The sequence below is a fragment of the Cariama cristata genome, unplaced genomic scaffold (genome assembly GCF_000690535.1).
Source record: "Cariama cristata isolate BGI_N322 unplaced genomic scaffold, ASM69053v1 scaffold35227, whole genome shotgun sequence".
In the NCBI taxonomy this organism is placed as follows: Eukaryota; Metazoa; Chordata; class Aves; order Cariamiformes; family Cariamidae; genus Cariama; species Cariama cristata.
This window is the reverse complement of record NW_009626574.1, coordinates 1-246: the sequence shown is the minus strand read 5'-3', so window position 1 is coordinate 246 and position 246 is coordinate 1.

The following is a 246-nucleotide window of genomic DNA, read 5'->3' as shown; positions in this document are numbered from 1 at the left end:
GACGGGCCGTTGGGAAGGCAGGTGGCCAGCGCTGCCACGGGACAGGGGACATCATCACTTTCACCTCAGGTAACCTGGCAGCATGCTACCCCCCCCCACCTGTCCCCATTGTCCCCAACTCCATGTCTTGGGGTGCTTAACATGGGTGAGGGGGACAATCCCAGCACCGTGCAGGATAAACCAGGTGCTGGCAGAGCCCAATGGCACTGTCCACTGCTCGTCTGCTCACGGGGGGCTGCTGGCCTT